At 43.3% G+C, this 18,848-nt stretch overlaps 1 protein-coding gene across 11 annotated transcripts in view; it reads left to right on the forward strand.

Annotated features, from left to right (window-relative positions):
- The first annotated feature begins 17,559 nt into the window (after positions 1-17,559).
- LRRFIP2 (LRR binding FLII interacting protein 2) overlaps positions 17,560-18,848 on the forward strand; it is a 113,114-nt gene continuing 111,825 nt past the window's right edge. For 4 of the 11 annotated variants that reach the window (XM_036738552.1, XM_036738557.1, XM_036738555.1 and 1 more), the window contains exon 1: positions 17,560-17,769. The gene's annotated coding sequence lies outside the window, so the exon portion shown is untranslated. Of the gene's footprint in view, positions 17,770-18,268; positions 18,349-18,848 lie in introns of those variants that run through there. The other 7 variants (XM_036738559.1, XM_036738561.1, XM_036738560.1 and 4 more) reach the window with 3 other exon arrangements.

The raw sequence follows: 18,848 nt of genomic DNA on the forward strand, positions 1-18,848 counted from the left end.
AGAGGAAGACACATTATTTATTTACAGAATTTAGAATGATGTATCCATTATCAGAACTGATGAGCATGTTTATAAGATGAAAATATGACTCTTAAGGGCTATTTTTGTATTCTATCCTAATCTAAGGAATGTGCAACAAGTGCAGGGCACTGCAGGACAGATTATTTTGTCAACCAATCAACAAGCATTTATTAAACATCTACTATATGCCAGGCACTATGCTGGGACATTCGGCTGGGGATCCACTGATAGAAATGAAGCAGCTCCTGCCCTCAAGGGCTTACATTCTACTGGGGAGAAAACATGCACATGAATACATGGGATATAGGCAAAATTAATTGTCCTGAACAATATTCTTGTGTATCTCTCTCCTTGGTTCCATGGTATTGGACTGAGCCAATGACTGAGCCAAACCCGCAGAGCACTTAAAACTCTTTTTGAATGGGGGCCGCCGAGGTCCCTTCCATTGCTTCTATTCTCATTCTGTGTTTCAGGTTGGATAAATACATTTGGCTATTGGCCATTCTCTTGTTTCTGAGAGCTGGCAAGGGAGATGCACACCACAAGGAAAGAAGACAAACCCTTCAGTGAATTCTTTGGTTTGTATTGACTTTATGCCAATTCAAGAATCTTATTCTAGGCAGGGCCAAAACAACAGAAGTTATGTTGGGTTCCCAGAATAACATCAACTTTGGGCAAGCCATCCTGGGTCCCAGAGTAATAGATACACCCAGAAATCACTTCGTCATGCTGAAGATTACAGATACCGCCAATCATTCCTTTACCTGAAATGCAAAAATATGCTAAGTGATAAATATCAAATGTCATTTTCATCTGGGGGACTTCACAGACAAGGTGGTAGAGGCGAAAAAGTGCAGGACTTAGAGTTTGGAGATCTGTGCCTGAATCCTGCCTCAGACTCTTTCTAATTTTGCAAGCTTAGGTCAGTCACTGAACATTTCTGAGTCTTAGTTTCTTCAACTGTGAAATGCGCTGTTAACACTTGCCATTCCCACCTCATAGGATTATTGTCAAGAAAGTCTTTTGCCAGCCTTAAAGGACTATACACACATATTCATATATACTGTGCATATATATGTATACATGTGCATATAAACACAAACACATAGTGTCCCAAGATCTAAGTGAAGTTTTAAGCTATTAAAACTTTTATTAATAGTTTATTTAATCAAGGCCATTGAAGTTTTAAACTGCACTCAGATTTTTGGGATGCCCCATAAAATTGCACCTGAATTTGTTTTATTTAATAAAATGTTTTCAATGTCTTATTTTAAGGCTCTTATCTTTCCTTACTACCAGTGTCCAGTGACTTATCTTCTCCCAATAGGACCCTCACTTGCAACAAATACAAAGAGTCAAGCAAAACAGATTGACTGTATCTGCAAATAGGCATCTCATTCTGTACCTACCATTCATCTTCTCTCTGCAGAGAGGCAGGGAATAGGCTTTGCCATCAAGTCCTCTAAAATCCCAATTGGGTACTGTGTTGGTAAGCAAAATGGTCTCTTAGCACTTAGTTCAACAAGTACCTTTGAAGAGTTTGGCTTTTATTTCCTTTGAGTAATTCAGTATATTTTATTCAGCCTCACTAAGTGCTAAGCCCCAGGCTCTAACCCCTATTAGGTGTTAACCTAACCTATGTGGATGTGAACCTCCCAGTGAACCTAAGGGGAGGGGCTAACTCAGGAGCCAATCATAGGAGCCTAAGTTCTGGTCATTCAGATGACGTTTGATGACATTTGAAATCCTATAAGAAGAGAAGACAGAGCCATTTGCGCAGGGCTCTCACTCACTCTTGGTGGCCTTTGGAGACTCCCAGGCAGCTGTAGCTAAGAAGCCCTCCAGCTCATAAACTCGGATGTTGGGACTTTGTTAAACTCTGGTAACTATGTATTGGGATTTGAATCAGACAAGGTCTGTCTGTTGATGCTTGTATTTTGTATTTTGTTCTGAAGTTCAGGGTGCTGGCTTTTTCCCCCTGAACTAAGTGAATAATATTTGTGTGCTGAATTAAAGTAAGCTTGTCAACCCCTTAACTTTGCTTTCCTTAGTCAAGCAGATCAAAAGAACCTGTGCTTTTGCAGTGTGCTGGTAGCATTCTTGTTGTTGGGGTCGTGTTGGTCTTTCACCCCCACAACAGCTGCTAACTGGATTGTTGAAACAGGTACTTGTGTAATCCTCAGAGTTCTGAAGTGTTTCCATGTTATTATTTTTTTTTATGCGATTGTTGTCACCCTGCAAATAAATTGTTCTCATAAATCCATTTCAATCGCTCTGCATCAGTTCATATATATCTTCCTAAGGTTCTCTGAATTCTTCATAGTCATCATTTCTTTTATCACAATACAATTCCATCATGTTAATATACTGCAGTTTGTTCAGTCATTTCCCAACCAGTGGACACCCACTTTCCTACCATTTCTTTGCTACAACAAAAAAGTGCTGCTACATTTTTTGAATATGTATGAGATTTTTCCCTCTGTCTATAACCTTTCTATAATATATACCTAGTACAGGCACCACTATGTTGGAATATCTATAGTTTAATGACACTTTTTGGGAACAGGTGAATTAATGAATAGCTAGGGCAACAGTGCATTAGTATGCCTGTTTCCCCTCAACCGCTCCAATATTTACCATTTTCATCTCTGGTCTCCTTTGCCAATCTCACCCATGAGATCAAATGCATTAACACATGTAAAGTATTTCACAAACTTGAAAGTGCTATATAAATAATGGTCACTTTTATTTTTGTTCTTATTAATGAGAGCTGAAACATCCAAGTTGTTTTAATTTACATTTTTCTCATTATTAATGATCTGGAATTATTTATGATGGTTATTTTCAATTTCTTCATTCAAAAACTGCCCATTCTCAGCATGATGTGATAGACAGGGAACGCAAATTCTTCAGAGGGACCTGAGAGAAGAGATGTGGGAGAAATGGAAAGAAGCACTCATGAGTGAAGGAACTGGGAGAGATTGGGAAAACATGGGGTGCCAGAAGCAGCACTCCCTTGGGACTATTCATACCAATTATATAAGGCTAGACTTTTGGAGGTTGGAGAGGCAGAGCCTTTCAGAGGCTGAACAGCACTGTTGGGACCTTGAAGGTCTTGGGCTTGTCCAAAGGGAAGTCACCACACTCTTTTGTTCTCTAGTATGCTGTTCTTTGCTGGCAAGGCAGCATGGGGAATAGAGATAAGGGATTCCCAACATCCCAGGACTAGAGGCTTGGGATGGGAGAGGTAGTTCTGGGGAAGAGATGATGGAGAGAGTGCTTGCTGTTTGTTTTTTCATATTTTTCACTTTGCATTCTAAGTCCATGTCTTTTAGCTTTATTCTGATGTCACATGTTTAATTCTCACGAGGTCAGGAAGAGATCAGGGCTTTCATGAGTAGGATGTTGTAAGTAGATCGCAGACCCAAACAGGTTCCAGCAACCTCTGGCGATGTGTTATGTGCACATGTAAGCTATTGTGATCCATTATGAATGGCTGTGTTGAGGAAGGAATGAATGGGAATGGTCAGGTTGGCAAGAAGGTGATGTTCCTTTCAAGGTTCCACTCCAACCCACGTGCCCTTCAGCAACCATCGCTAGAATCTTGTTTGTTTGCTTACCCCTTGTTGCTATGGCTGTTTCCCAGGCACTGCACAGCCACCCTGCCCGCAGGGTTCTTAGAGCAAATTAATGGAGAGCTTGGGCAGACTACAAAAAGGATAGATTTGGAAGACAAGAAGCAACCTGTAAAGCCGAGATAGGAGACATGATGGGACAGTGATGGGCTAGAATACTGACACTTCCTGCTAGGTGACTTTTATAGTCAGGCTTGTGTTTCTTAGTAATGATTACTAATTAGTGTCAACTAGGATATATGAGAGTGTAATGACTCAGGGCAGAAACACTCAGTTGACTTGGGCTTTGTGACTGGAAGAGAATCACAGAGAATCTCCAAGTAGAAGGGACTAAAGTCCAAGACAGATACTTCACATTCTTTGAATGAAGACCTCCAGGGAGGGGGAACCCATTTCCCCAAGGGAGCCTACTCTGCTTTGGGAAAACTTGTTTTTAGGCAGTTTTTCTTTATGTCAAACCTAAGACCCTGTCTTTGTCACTACCATGCAATATTCCAGATGTTCTACTGTGCAGGGTCAAACAGAATAAGTCTAATTCCCTTGGCCTTTCAACATTTTTGAAGACCATGATCATGTCCCCACAATTGTCTTTCCCAGGTAAACATTCCCAGTTCTTTAACCAATCCCTATTTAGCATGGTCTCCAGTGTGCTAATCATATGGGCCATCCAACTCTGCTCACCCTCCAGCTTGTCGAAATCCTTCGTAAGATAGCCAGCCAATATGATTTGTAAGGAAGAAACACTATCAGCCAAACAGGAATGAAAAGACACCCTCTCATCATGGTGTGGGTGATGTCTTTTGTTTTGCACGTAAATTGGATTTAAGTGAGTCAGAGTTGCACGAAATCCTTGGCCTCACTCTCTCCTCCAGGGTCATCACAGTCCAGTGGCAAGACAGAATTAAGATGGCTGGTGATGGAGGACCTTGGCATCTTTGATGTCTAACCAGGCTCTAAGCACTTGCTTCAGCTGCCTTCATGGCCATGGAACAGATTGTTCTCATCCATCCATTCTACCAGGGGAAGACTTCACATGTTTGGGGTAGACACCCCCCTAACTCACCAATGGGTTTGAGACCCTTCAGTTACCCTCAAGTTGGTTTAGCCCATCTGCTGAAATGGTTTACCAGGCTGTGGCCTCTGCATCTTACAGCTTCTTAGAGCCACAGGTGAGAGTTGGGTGGAACAGGTGGACACCGAAGGTGGAAAGTAGCCCTGAAAAGGGCTCCATAGCCATCACACCAGAGGTACTAGTTTTCCCTGAACACACCCTACACCCCACCCCCTTGTCATCAATATAATTTAACACAGTAATAGAAACGTTGCTGTTGTTGTTAAGTCATGTCCAACTCTTCACGCTGAAGTGGTTTGCCATTTCCTTCTCTGGCTCATTTTTACAGATGAGTAACTGAGGCAAACAGGATTAAGGAACTTGCCCAGGGTCACACAGACAGGAAGTGTCTGAGGCTGGATTTGAACTCATGAAGATGAGTTCAAGCTCAGTGCTCTATCCACTATGTCACCTGGCTGTCATATACTAGTATATAGACATAGGTATCCGGGAAGACAGAAAAAGTTTTTTTTTTTAAATTCCCAGACATGATTGCAGCAAAAACATAAAAAAATTTAATATTAACCTAAAGTAGAACATACAAAGACCTAAGTCAGGGCAAATGTTAATGAGGGAAATAAAGCAAGATGTGTAAACGGAGAGGAAGCATTCTTTGCGTTTATATTACAAATATATATGTAAATGCAGTAAAGACAATGTACCCTATATGTACATACCCTATATGTACACTCACCATCGTATCAATTAAAATCCCACTGAAACATTTTGTAGAATTGGATAAAAATAGTTCAAAATTTTGGGAAGACAAATGGACAAGAATACCAAACCATACATAAGATGATAAATGTAATGGTGAAAGCTTTAATCCAATCCAATCTAACCTAATCTAGTTCTACAAATATTTATGAAGTGCTTTTATGTAAAAAGTAGTGCACTAGGTACTGGTATACAAAAAACAAAATGGAAACAGCCCCTGCACTCAGGGAGCTTATATTCTCCTGGGGATAAAACAAAGACAAAGCATATATAAAGTGGCTTCGAGAGGGAGAGACTAATCCCTGGGGCCTCAGGACAAGACATGGGAAGGAGGCAGCTGCTGAGCTGTGCTTGGAAGGAATCTAGAGACTGTGAGGAGGAATAAGGATGGGGGGAACCACTTGTACAAAGTCAAGGGAAGCAGGAGATAAAAAGTGTGTAGCAAACAAATAGCAGGCCAATATGGCCAGAATAGAGACCATGTAAAGGGAAGCATTAGGAAAACTAGTGGACAGATGGATGGGAACCAAATAACAGAGGGCTTTATGTATTTTCCCACAGCCCATCTTAGGGCCTGACCCCTAAAGAAAGGGCACCAGGCTTTTCTCACACTGTCTGGCCAATTATACCTCCATCTGGGGAAAACTTTAAAAACTTCTATACCACAGCTTGGGACACCTTCCCAAATGGGATTAAGAGGATTCATTTTAGAAAGGTGCTCAATGGACAAAGTCACAGTAATAGAATTTACATATGGCTTTAAGGCTTGCAAAGCGCTGTACATACATCATCTCATTGGATCCTCACCTGCAATTGTTAATCAACCAAGGAGAATGGGTATGGCACAATTATTTATTTCCTCCCCAAAAGCAATATTTTTGAAAGACCAATAAACTCACAATGACATGTATTTAAAAAAAATTATACAACCACTTACCATAACTTGTGCCCTCCTGGAAGTCTGATACTTAAAATAGACTTTCATGTTTCTCAGTGGATGGGTGTAGGGAGGGAGAGAATTTGAAACTCAAAATATAAAAAGAAAAGAATGCTAAATGTAAATAAATAATCAATTTATGTTACAAAGAAATTAAACCATGGAAGTCCCATTTTGTGGGACTGCTGAATAGATATTTCACTTTCATTTTAGATCTCTTCTGGCCAGTCAGGCATATCTGGCTCATCTTCCTCTCCACGGTCATCTTCTCTTCTTAGAACTCCCATGGTAGCAGGAAGCACCAAGTGGCCCCTGATTCTGGAATTCTCACACTATTGTGGTTATGAAGTCACCCCCAGAATTGGAAACATCAACCTCAGGATGACTATTTTAGTCACCCGTGCTCAGGGGCGGAAACACAGATCAGAGGAAGCAGCCAGGAGCCTGGGGTCAAGTTTCAGGCTCACCTTGGTAAGTAGCCCGTAGCCCTCTTGCCGTGTTGTCGTAGTTGTCATTGGCCTGGGGTGGGGGAAAGGGGAGAAAGGTTCTTTTCTCCTTCACTGTACGTGGGAGGGAGAGCTTGAAGAGTCTTGACACACTCAAAGGATTATTGATTATCTCCAATTTATCGTGACCCTGTCTTGTTTGTACAAAGAAGACATACTGGTAGGAGCTCATGAACCAGAGCGCTAGGGGTTGTCACCCACAGGGTTACCCCTAGAAGCTGAGGTAGCAGGCACCGCTCCAAGGACCCACCGGCCAGTGCTCCTGCAAAATGAGTAAGGATAGCAATAGAATGTGACAGGATTTAATTCAATCTGGCAAATATGTATTAAGCAGTCACTACACATAGAACACATAGGAGAATTCTAACCACATCCCAATTTGGAGCGCCGTTGCTCTCCTGACTTGTTGACTATCTTTGGAAAGAACAAAAGAAAAACACAGAATTTGTTGTCCGAGGATCCAGGGATGAGGGGACCTTATCTCAGTTTGGGCTTCAGCTTCCTTGTCTCTAAAATGGAGGTGATGGAATAGAACACATCTCAAGTCCCTTCTGCCTTTGAATCTGTAATCTTAGAAAGTAAAAATCCCAATATTCAATGGGTTCCCTGGAAAATACTCTTCCATAAATCATATATTTAAAGCTGGAAAGAACCTCAAGAACAATCTAATCTGACTGGTTCATTTTACCAATGAAGAAACGGATCTAGAGAGACCTCCAAGTGACTTGTCTAAGATCACTCAGGTGGTGGATTTGAGAGTCCTCTACCTCCATCCTCAGGACTTAATTAATCCTTAAGCATTTGTTAAAGATGGACTATGGACGTGGCAAGAGGCAGGCTGGCAGAGTATATGGAGAGCTGGTCTCAGAACCAGGAAGATCTGGGTTCATGTTTTACTTCTGACACCTACCGGCTAGGTGTCCTTGGTCAAACCACTCAAGCTTTCAATGATCCAGGCAATTCTCTAGGACTATAACAGAAAAGCAACTAATTGGCACTGGGAGAGGCGGATGCTTACCATGAACTCCCAACACAGGTGAAATTACACATTTCTCCAAAAAAAGAAATGGTTGTAGCAATGTGGAGTCTGATTTCCTCCCTCAAAGAACTTACACTCTCCTTGGGAAGACAAGGTCAAGGTTAAGCAAAAACTACAAACAGCAAGAGATAATCAATGACATAATTTTACTGTTTCTTCAGACTAATTTGTCTTCTGAGAACACATGTAAAGTGCTTTGCAAACCTTAGAGAACATAATAAAAATTTTATCAGGTCCTGTGTCTAGAGCCAGAAGGGATCTCATCTAATCCAACCCCCTCATTTTACAGATGAGGAAACTGAGGCATAGAGAAATTAAGCGTCTTGTTCAAGGTCAGAGGTAGGATTTGATCCCAGTGACCTCTAAACCAATACTCTCTCCATATTAAAATTATTATTGCTAATATCATCATCATCATTATTATTATTTTGTAGCCCAGAGTCTATCACTTTTCATACCAGCTAGGAGATGTCTCAACTCACTGCTGTCTCCTTTAGTTTTCAAACTTCAGCCACTCCTTATATCCTGTAGCAGCAGAGACCCCAGATTTCTTGTGGTGTTTTCCTTTGATTAGGTTTTTCTTATCCCAGAAGAGCTTGAGCAAAGGTTACCTCTCCTTATCTTGTATTCATGAATAGCCCAATATTCTAGACTGCCAAGATCCTTTTGGGTCCTGACTCCATCATCCCATATATAAGCTATACTTCTAAGTTTTGTGTCACCTGGGAATTTGAAAAGCATGGCATCTATTCCTTTATCCAAGTCACTGGTAAAAATGTGAAACATTCACTACAGGGTCAAGGAGAGATCCCTCCGAGTTGCTACCAATCCATCATGACTACACTTACATTCCAGTGATTCAGCCCATTCCTATTCCACTTGATTGTAATTTTGTTTAGCCCTATCTCTGCCTCTTTTCTACAATAATATAGAGACACTATGCCAAATTCTTTGAAGAAATCTGGGTAAACTACCTCTGCAGCATTCTGTAAGTAACCTTCTCAAAAGGGGAAATGGGCTTACTTTAGCACGGCCTGTTCCTGATGAACTCATCCTGTATCTCAGTGATTGTGGCTTCCTTTTCTAAACATTAACAGACCATCCCTTTAATATGTTCTAGAGTTTTACCAGGAACCTTACCAGCCTACAGTTGGCAGACTCTGCTCTGTTCTTTAACAGCAACGATGAAAAAGACCACATTGGATCTTCTGTAATCCTTTGGCATGTCTCCCATTTTCCATGATCTTCGAAAGCTCCCCAACCCACACCTACCAGTTCTTTCAGTATTCTGGGTTTGTCTGGCCTTGTTGCCTTAAACTTGTGGAGGACAGCTAGTCATCTTTTAGTATCCCTTTGCATTTCTGAGGCAGTATGATGTAGTGTCCTGGCTCTGGTACTTATCACTTTGGTGATGTTGGGCAAGTCATTTAAATCCCATGGGCTACAACTGGATTAATGGGGACAGGTTTAGAGGGTTTTCTAAATTCCTTAGATCCATGATCCTATAGTCTTGGCTCCCAACTCTGTTAACCATTTAAGGTTGGTTTGTTTTTTGTTTTTCCAGTCCAAGAATCATTCTTGGAAGGTAAGTAATCTAAAAATATAGAAAAATCCATTTTTTGGGTCACTCCTCTTTGTCAGCTCCTCTTAAATTCTCCACTCACCCCATGGGAGTATTTCTGGTAAAATGTCTCGGAAAGGAAGGGTGGTAAAGGGCATGAATAATCCATAAAGTGAGTAATTGCCCTTGAATAACTGACAGTAGACTATATTCCCATTTGGGGCCTTTTAGATGAGTAGACATTTAGAACTTTTCATTTAAACTTGAAGCCCACACATTGTGATTCCTTTTCTCTAAACACTCAACCAAACCTTGCAAATACCACAGAGGTCAGAGAATGAATTAAAAAATACACAGTTTGCAAGCACTAAGGTAATGGACATTTTTATTTGGATACCATGGCATGAGCTCATACAAGTACAAAAAGGCAAGAAGCTTAAATATAAATCATTTTCTATTGTGTTTACCCAGATCATTGTATTAATAAATTCATCATTCTAGGACAGAGTCATAGCAAAATTTATATTAGCTTTCAAAACTGAGGTCATGGCAAAATTTATATTAGTTTTGAAAAATGAGGTCTGGACTACCATTCCCTCCCCAACTCACCCTAGCAGGTCACCCAAGGGGTGTTTTTAAGGTACCCTCTGGGTCCACCCTTCTAAAACCATTGCTCATGAGCCCCCAGGGATTTGCTTACCTTGAGAAGTCAGCTAGCATACACAATTAGTTCAAAGCAAAGGCATTTACTAAGATGGCATCTTAAGAACAATACTAACAGACATTCCCCCATAAACTTCTCTCCAGGAGTATTAGTTTACTCTTCTCTAAATAGAGAACATTGCATGAGATCAGCTCTCAGGTCCTTCCAGCTTGGACATTCCACAATTTCTATGAAAAACATGGAATGATAATAATTTTTTTATGTAGGCCAAAAAAACCCCAAAACATGTAGGCATTTGTACAGGATAAATTCAAAGCAGAGAAATGATTTTTTTTTCAATCATAAAGCAATAGAGCTGCTATCCTGCAGGAGAGTTGACATATTTTACGCATTCATTTGTAGGGTAAGTAATTGTTCTGGGTAATGAATTACTTAGGAATGATCCAGGCAATTCTCTAGGACTATAACAGAAAAGCAACTAATTGGCACTGGGAGAGGCAGATGCCTAGGAATTCTGCCAGGAATTAACCAATCAATAAATAAGCACTTATTAAGTGCCTACTACATGCCAAGCACTATGCTAGGTGCTGGAGATAAAGACAAAGATGAACCAGTTCTTGACCTCAAGGGGCTTACATTTTATTTGGGGAGACAACCAAAATATGAATAGGATCACATATTTACAGCTGGAAAGAAGCTTAGAAACCATCCAGTCCAAATCCCCGATTTTACAAAGAGGAAGTAGAAGCTCAGAGAGGTTCGACAATTTGCCCAGGATCACATAACAAATAAATGCTGGAGGTGGGATTTGAATGGAGGCCTTCCTGACTCCAAGCCCAGAGCTCTGCCCACTACGCCATCCGTCATTATCACTAGCATTTATATAGTGCCTTAAGAAGGTGAACACATTATCTCCTTTGAACTTCATAATCTCTATGAGGTAAGTTCTGTTATTACCCCCATTTTATAGACGAGGAAACTGAGACTGAGAGAAGTTAAGTGACTTACCCAGGGTCATATTGCTACTAAATGTCTGAGACTGCATTTGAACATTATGCTACCCCTCTGATTATTCAATAAATGCGACTTGCTTACAAACCAAGGATGTGTTTCAAGTAAAAATCCTTTATGGATGCTCAAAACTCAAAGAATATGCTTATGAAAACTGTTAGGATTTGAACAAAAGCAAACATACCCTCCTTTTCATATTTGAAATTCTTGAGGTTTGTCAGAGATCTATTGTAGTCTCTAGTTCAATTATACTGTCATATTTGCTAAGGGAAATCTGAATTAATTTTGTGGAAGCCACAAAAAGATGAGAAAGGAAGCTTTTTGCTTTCTTTACAGCACCAAAGAGCAAATGCGTAAGGTTTGATGTAAAGGGAACAAAGCTATATTCAATCCTCACACCTCAGTCCCCCAAAATGTACCAATATAATTGCAGATATTTTTTTCCTTCATCCATTAATGTGTCCCCAGAGCAGCCAGCCCACACAGACCAGGGGCATTCGCTCGTCAGAAAGATTCCACAAAGGGCTGGGAGCACTTAACATTTACCAGAAAAACAAACCACTTTTCCCACTCACTCTCTACCTATTCCATCCAAAAAAAGAAAAGAGAAGAGGGCCAAATCTGAACTATTGCTTTTAAAATAATACCGAAAAGTATAGAGAAAGAGAAGAGGGTGCTGTGAAGCTATTTCAAGAGCCCATCATGGCTCAGAGAGCATCTAATGGAGTTCTGCTTTCTAATGGAAATTCTTGACGTCAACATTTTATAAAACATTTCAATTGAAAAAACTCAAATAGTTTTGTAAGTCTTAACTTATTCATTCTTTAAACAGATAGATTTTGGGAAGGGAGAAGGGTGCAGTAAATATATAAGACATTTGCTAACTGGCTTAGCTAGTTTATCCTCCCCCCTCTATCATTCTATTTATCTTAGCACAGTTCTTTTGACTAAAGAGACCAAAATGAACTTTATTAGCTGACTTGACAGCCAAAATGAGTGGTCAAGAAGTGAATTAAAAGTTGAAAATCTGTTCCTAACATTAACCAGATAATCTCAATGTTAGTCATTCAGCTAGACACCAAAATGCTTCTCAATGGGAGTCTTTCACTGAAAGTCTCATAGTTATGGCCTGTAGCTGTGGTACTCCATTATTTCAATAACTTCTCTCTCTCTCCCTTACAGGTTGGCTTTTTCTTTGCCTTAATCTGGCCTATCAAAAGAAGTCATTAATCCCAAAATGGAGATCACAGCCTACTGTATTTATCAGTTCTTCATTAGAACTTCAGTGAATTTCAAATGAAATGAGATTGTAACTTTCACTAGAGGAGCAAAACCACTTTTAGTCCTGAGAAAAGAATCTTTACTTATTGGACCATAACATAGAGTTAGATGGGAAAGAAAAACCAACAGTGAAACAGTGAAACAACTGAAACTATGATCAAGAAACTATGTAGAGATGATATCACCAATTAATTCCAGTGCTGAGAAAAATTTAATTTTTTTTGGTGGAGAGAGAGATGAGGCACAGAGAGGGAGAGGATCAATCACAAAGAAAAGAGCAGTTGTTATACTTTATAGATATATTTTCTTTTTGAAACCATTTTTATTGTATGTTTTCACATTCTTCAATTGGTTCCTTTCGGAAAATTGATAAATTATATTTTTTAGCAAAACACACAAATGAAAAATGAAGCAAGCTTCCTGACTCTGACATCTACTTCATGTTTGACCTTGGGCAAAGGTCATTTAACTTCCCTAGGCCTCAGTTTCACCACCTGTAAAAAGAAGAAGCCACTGAAGTAGCTTTCAGTTCTAAATCTATGATCTTATAATTCCCTGGCAATAGATTAAGCCAAATAACACAAAAAAAATTCAATTTGACATTTTTGTAATGTACCACTTGTTAATAGTACAAAGGAAGAGTCCCTGAAATCACAAAATCATGAAAAAGGGAATTTTATGAGGTGGAAACTAGTCTCTTCAATGAATCTTCAATGAAGGGGGGGGGGGGGAGATAGAGAGAGAGAGAGAGAGAGAGAGAGAGAGAGAGAGAGAAAACATTAGGGTGTTTTGCCAGAAGTACTGTCTCTGGCTGGGGGGCCAGAGCTAACAAAGAGATAAAGAGAATTACATATATTTTGATACTACTTCAGAGGTGAGAAAGAGTGTTTTTATTATTTTGGGAAAAGTCATCTGGGTAGTCAGTTATGGTAGGGTGAAGGGGCACTGTAATATATAGAAAGGAAGGCTGTGTGTTTCAGCAAATGCCCACATCATCCACTGTATTTAACCTGGGTTTTTTACTGGTTAATGTCTTGTCCAAACAGTTGTAGTAAGTGTGCCCATCGTTCTTTAGGCTCTGCTTTTGTCACCGCCTATCAATCAATCAACAAGCATTTGTAAATGCCTACTTGACTGATGTTGTACTTAGTCCCCAATCTGAAGGAACTCACCTTCTGTCTGGGAAGATAACATGTACATACACAAGACATAGGATAGGACAGGGCATTCATCTCTACCAATAAGGAGAAAATCCCATATCAGTGGACTTTGGTACAGGGGTTATTCTAGCTATTTTTATTATTATTTCTTATAATTCAATACTATTTCATTACATTCATGTGCCACAATTAATTTTGCCATCCATCAACCACTGAACAAAAAAATTGTTTCTAACTTCTTGCTATTATAAATAGTATAGCTATCAATAAATTTGTACAGGTATTTCTTTTCTTGTTATCAAAAACCACCTTGATATTTAGGTCAAACAGCTGGCTCAAAGTATGGACAATTTCACAACTTTTGATGGGTGTTTCCATATCGCTCTGTATTAGGGAGTTAAAGTGAACAGGCTTGTGATATACTCAGTGCTTTGACTGATGTTGACCTAATAAGGATATTCTACCAGCATGGCATCATTGTTTTGACAGGCAGGCAAAACAATTTGTTTGAAAGACCAGTTAAGGGGTGCTAGGATTCTCTAGGAGAGGCCATATTTTCAAAAAGAACCAATGACATCACAGTGTGATGTCTTGACTTGGGCGTGAATTGGATTTTAGTGAGATAGAGCTGCACAAAGTCATTAGCCTCACTCTGTCTTCCAGAGTCACTGAACTCCGGTGGTAAGACAAAAGTCAAGACAACTGGTACAATGGATGACCTTGGTATCTTTGATGTCTGACCAAGTTCTAAGTGCTCCACAGAGCCTGCTTCGGTCATCTTTGTGGTTATTGGAACAAATTGTTCTCATCCACCCGTTCTACCAGAGGAAGTCCTCACATGCTTGGGGCAGACATCCCCCTAACTCACTGACATGTTTGAGGCCTGTTGGTTACCCTCAACCTGATTCAGCCTGTCTGCTGAGACAGTTTACCAGTGTAGTGTGGCTGTTGTGCGTGCTATAGCTTCTTGGAGCCACAGGTGAGAGGGAATGATATAAAATGAAACTTGAAGAGTAGGCAGTAGCTAGACCAGCAGGAGACCTTAAATTCTAGACTGAGGAGTTCCTTAGAAGCAATACAGAGCTATTCAAGACTCCTGGGGTCATTAGCAGCAAATAGTAAAACTTATTAGAAATGTCATCTAAGTGTGCGTCAACATAAAAAATCAGACACAACTCAACTACAAGAGTTAAAAAAATGGAAAATGACTTTTGGTTCCCATCTGTTGGAAAATACAATTAACCCCATTAACTAGTCTGAAAAGTGTTACAAATAATAAAAAAAGTTCTGGAAATCAAGGGTTCTCAACTTGGTGCCCACAAACATTTTGCTTTAGTATGTTCAGAACTGTATTTTGATGCAGTGTCCCAAAAGTCTTAGTGCAGTTGTACGCTTGAATACTTTAAAACTGCACTAAGACTTTTGGGACACCCCTGTATCATTGGTTTCCTTAGTAATCCTACAAATTTCATTCATATAAAAACATTATTCTGAAAAGGGATCCATAGGTTTCAACAAACTGGCAAACTGGCAAAAAGGTCACGAAGTCTTGTTCTAGACAGAAGCAGCTCATCTTTATTTTGGGGTTCAGGTTTTGGCTCTGACGCTAAGCAGAGTTTAAGTGAAAAGACCTGGGCATGATATGGACTAGAAGAGATGGATCAGCTGGGATATGTGTCAGTGGAGATCGTAGATCCACTGAGGTATTAGACTGCCTGATTTGGTATATTTTAAAGTGGATCATTTTTCAGAACCTCCTAGGTACAGAGATCGATCTTCTTTGGCTGCCATTACTGAAGTTTCTGTAATGCAGGGACCAGGGCCAGCATAGTTCTATTTCTGATCAAAGTGCTTAGCATTGCTTGGTTGGCTCAAAGTCACTCAGCTCCACAGAATCATGGTGAAGCCCTTCAAGCCAGGGTCACCAGCTGTATCTTCACTCTCCATTCCCCTCTGGCCTCTGCTCTGGACTTTCCAGATTTCTTTCTCCATCAAGACCCAATAGCCTTCTCACCTTGGAGGATGACTCTGCCTTTGAGGCCCTTTCCACTGATTGGGCAGTTCTTTTTAGAACCTCCATTTTGAGGAAGGTGCCCAGCCATGTTCAGTCCTTCTTCCGGGCTCTGTTTCCAAGTCCATCATTGTCTAGTAGCTTCCTCACTCTGGAGGGTCACTCTGACCAGAGTTCTCTTTTTCTCATTGATCAGTTCATCTCAGAATGCCTATTTCAAGGCAAATGCCCTGGCCAGACATGTTCAGTCCTTCAATTCTGTCTGACTCTGCTGTGTTGTCTTTCCTCATTTAAATATAAGCTCCTTGAGGGCAGGGCATGTCTTTTTTTCTTCTATTTGTAGATTTTTGAACACCAGTCTTCTATCAGAGTTGCTTAATGTGAATATGTTTAGCCAATCCCCATCTTTTCATCTTATTGTGGCTGCATTGCTTTTATTTGTGCAAAGTTTTAAAATCATTATATAGTCAAAATCATGTATTTGTCTTTTAGAATTTCATTTATGTCATGTTCATCTTATTGTGGCTGCATTGCTTTTATTTGTGCAAAGTTTTAAAATCATTATATAGTCAAAATCATGTATTTGTCTTTTAGAATTTCATTTATGTCATGTCCGGTTAAGAATTTCCCTCCTAATCACAACTGGGCAAGATAATTTTTTGTACTCCTCTATTGAATCAATTACTTATTTTTTTTAACCACAAAGAGAAAAGTACTGGCTTGCTAAAGTTTGTCTGCCACCACAGCTCTAGAGACGATTTGAAATCTGTGGCTCATAACCCACAACCCACTTAACCAAGGTGCAAACTAAAGTCTTGACAATAAAGTCATTTTTTATTCATTCATCTCATTGACTCAGCGAGCACTCAGGAAGGGAAGCTGCGCTAGAATGCTTCAAGGGATACAAAGTTTACTTAAGACCCGGTCCTTGTTTTCTCTGAACTAACAGCCTGGGAGTGGGAGGAGATGCCAACCAACGGCTAGAGTATACACTATAATGTATGACTGGAGGGACTATAAACTCTGATAGTGTATGTGACATCAGGAAGTCAGGTCACTCCTTTTCATTTTAGCCAACGTTTACTAAGCACTTACACAATCAGGGTGCATTCAGGAAGCACCGACTACGCCCCAGGCTGGGCCCGGGGCTGGCTGGGGTCTGTCAAGATATTAACATCAGTCTGACATTGCTACTGATTGGGGATCTGGAGGTTTCTGGGGATTGGAGTTCGGTTCTAGCCTGTGTAAGAGAAGGGGACAGTGTGGAGAATGGGTGCACGGGTGGGGGAGGGCATTGCGGGGGGCTGTGTTTGGTGGCTAACTGCTTCATTTTGGTAGGAATGCGATGCTTATGCTTTGGAGAGGTGACATGAGCTAAAAGGGCAAAGAGAGTGGCCTCAGTTCATGGAGAACCAAGCAAGGCAAAGCCCTGCCCCCAGAGAGCTTCCAGTCTAAGGGAGGGGACAACAGGCAAACAGCCGCATGCCGATGACCTTGGCAAGGGAGAAGACAATCACCGCGGGGGGAGGGGCTCGGGCTGCAGGAGGGGCGGGGCTTCCCTTCCCCCTCCCTCCCTCGCGATTGCGGAGGTCAGGACCCTCCTGGGTCAGCCTGACCCCTAGGAGGCCCCCTTCCCGGCCCCAGCGTCCCTTCTTCTGTCCCTCCCTTCCTCCTGCCCCGCCCCGCCCCTCCTCCGGCCGAGAGCTACCTCCCCCGCCTCCTTCTTCCTGCTCTCCCCCCTCCCCTCCGGGCCGGGCGGGGCGGGGGCTGCGAGTGCATCCGGGTAACTGCCCCGCTGACCCCTGGGCTAGAGCGCGCCGTCCCGGCCCCGCCCCTGCCCCCGGCCGGCCCCGCCCCTCCCGGCCCGGCCCCGCCCCCGCTCCCGGCTTCCCGCTGCCGCCGCCGCCGCTGCCGCTGCCCGGAGGAGAGAGAAGGCCAAACTCGCGTGACCCGGACCCCCGGTCCTTGACCCGGACCCCGGACCCGTGTTCGCGCCTGCGCCCGAGCCTGAGTCGAGCCGCCCGCCCCGACCACTGGGGGCCCGGGCCGGGGCAGGGGCGGGGGCAGGGGCCGGGCCGGGGCGCAGCCCCTCCTGCCCCGCGCCCGCAGCCGCAGGTAAGGGCCGCAGCCCCCAGCCCAGCTCCAGACCCCAGTCCAGCCTCCGGGCCACAGCCCCCGCCGTGCCCCACGCCGGACTCTGAGCCCAGAACTTTGGGATCCGAGGCCCTGGCCGGCCCCTCCTTCCCCCGAGGAGTGGGGAGAGCCCCGGGAGGGGTCGAGGGCGGGCGGGGCCGCAAGCACCTGGTGCTGCCCCTGAGGCAGGTGTGGGAAGACCCTGAGGGTCCCCCCATTGGGGCCGGTCCAGCCCCCGGGGCGGGGCGGGGCTCCCGGGTCGGAATCCTGGGGCAGGTTCGGGGTCTCCCCAGGGCGGGCCTGCGGGGGACTGCTTTGCCCTCCTCATTCCCGAGCTCGGGGTCGGGCCAGTGGCTGCCCCAGGGTCTGCGTCCCCGGGTGGGTGGTCGCGGCCCCTGCGTCGCCCTTTGGGGAGCGGGAGGCCCGCGGGCCGGCTCTGGATAAGCGGGGGATCTCCGGGGAGCGACCCCCGAGAAGCGGACGGGTTCGAGGTTCAGCCTGGACTTGTGCGAGACCGCCGTCCCGTTCAAAAAGTTTGCGGAGAACTCTTTGTCCTGCTGTGTGAGCGCTTTGGGATCCGGACTTGGGAAGGGTCCGAGACCCCCCGCGGGCAGGGGTGTGGGGCCCCCAGCCTGGCCTGTGCGGGGAGGAGTCCGGGTTCCCCTGCCCGGTCGGTGCGGGGAGGGGTGCGGGGCCCCCAACCCGGCCGGTGCGGGGAGGGGTCGGGTGCGGGCAGCTGATTCAGCCCCTGAGTCATCCCCGCGGGCCTGCCTCCGAAGCGGACCGGACAGGGAGACTGACCGGCAGCTGCACTTTGCAGCACCCTCGACCCATCCACCCCGCATTGGGGTGCCGGGGCCCCCTCCGTGTGCGGAAGAGGAAAGACAGCAGCTAGCTGTGTGTGTTCATGGTTTGCAGCAGAGTTTTTCAGATTGTTTTGGGATTTAGGAACAGAAAGTTAATCTTTAAGAGGGTTGGTCTTTACCAACTCTTGCTCAGTGTCTCCAGGGTGGAAGACCCATTTCTCAGTCTAGCCTACCTTTCCGGACACAGGGCGCACC

This window comes from Trichosurus vulpecula, chromosome 9 (assembly GCF_011100635.1).
Source record: "Trichosurus vulpecula isolate mTriVul1 chromosome 9, mTriVul1.pri, whole genome shotgun sequence".
NCBI classification, from domain to species: Eukaryota; Metazoa; Chordata; class Mammalia; order Diprotodontia; family Phalangeridae; genus Trichosurus; species Trichosurus vulpecula.